The sequence below is a fragment of the Cynara cardunculus genome, assembly GCF_001531365.2.
Source record: "Cynara cardunculus var. scolymus isolate 2C chromosome LG 14, CcrdV1, whole genome shotgun sequence".
Taxonomy (NCBI): domain Eukaryota; kingdom Viridiplantae; phylum Streptophyta; class Magnoliopsida; order Asterales; family Asteraceae; genus Cynara; species Cynara cardunculus.
The window spans coordinates 5,174,594-5,176,130 of NC_037541.1; positions in this window are offsets into that span (position 1 = coordinate 5,174,594).

Here is a 1,537-nt window from a genome sequence, read left to right on the forward strand (position 1 = left end):
CCATTGGAAATAAATATAATAAGTTGAAAGAACAGTGTGTAAGGTAAATTTTAATTACACCTGGCCAGTGTAATTATAAATTTACAGGTACATATCTAAACTTGAATACTTTATTATATTTGGGAATGTGAATACGTGAATATTAATATTAAATTCTACAGATGTCTAACCAAACTAGAACATCTGAAAGAATATCTCGTCCAGAATCTGAAGAAAGAGAAGAATCTTTGGTAAACCTTCCAATTAGTACGGCTAGAAATAGAGGTCGAGGAAGACCAAGAGGACGAGGTAGAGGAAGAAGTCAGTCTCAGGGAAGGGGTCGGACTGAAGTACATTCTGAGCAGGAATAATCACACTCTGGGAATGTTTATGGAGGAACGGTACCACACCCAGAATATATAACCAGAGATGTGTTAGCAGAGGAAATGGGAAAATTACGAGAAACTCTTATATCTATTATGGGGATACCTGCTAGAGTAGAAACATAAAGAGTAGAAGTTTATCCATCTACACCGATCACTCATAATAAAGAAGGAGATATTAAGACATTCTTAGCGTGTAAACCACCAATCTTCTCTAGAGAAAGAGATCCGGTGAAAGCAATGTGCTGGATCAAGGAGATGGAATCTGTGTTTAACACCATCCGGTGCCCGAAAACAGATAAAGTACGATTTGTTGTTTCAGTATTAAAGTCAAATGCTTTATTCTAGTGGGAAGTGGAATCGTCTACCAGAACGGATGTTTTACAAACTATGTCATGGATAGAATTCGTGGATCGATTCAAGAATCAATTTTGTCCTAAAACGGCTGTGAGACAAATGGAGGAAGATTTCCTGAAGCTGGAACAAGGAAATAAAACAGTACTGGAGTATACTGAAAAATTTATTGAATACTCTCGTTTTGCCGAACATTATGTTTCAACCGAATCAAGGAAGATAGAAAGGTTTATTTGGGGTCTGAAGCCCTCAATTACGGAATTCGTTATTGCAATGAACCCCAATACCTTTCCACTGACAGTAGAAGCAGCTGAGGTGACTGAAAGAAACAAGAATAGACAATCAGAAGGGAAAGTTGTTGAGAAACAAAAATGGGAAGGACCATCATCTTTTCGAGGACCCAAGACTGTAAGATATAATAATAGATTTGAACAGAAGAACAATGAGAAAGTTCATCAAGGTGAGGGCAAGATGGATCCGAGGAAATGTTATAAATGTGGTGAAGCGTGTCATCTGTCCAGAAATTGTCCAACCAACAAAAGGTGTTTTAATTGCAATTTTTCGGATCATATTCGACCGAATTGCCCCTTGCTAAGAAATCCGCAGTTAACAATGGGAGGTAATGCATCGAATACTCGGGGAAGACCTACTGGGAATCAAGGAAGTCAAGGAGGGGCGCGGGGACGATCCTTCCAGATGACTAAGAATGAGGCGGAAGCATCACCAGATGTAGTAACAGGTACATTTCTCCTAAATTCAATACGTGCTAAAGTGTTATTTGACTCTGGTGCAAACTTTTCGTTTGTATCACCATTGTTTGC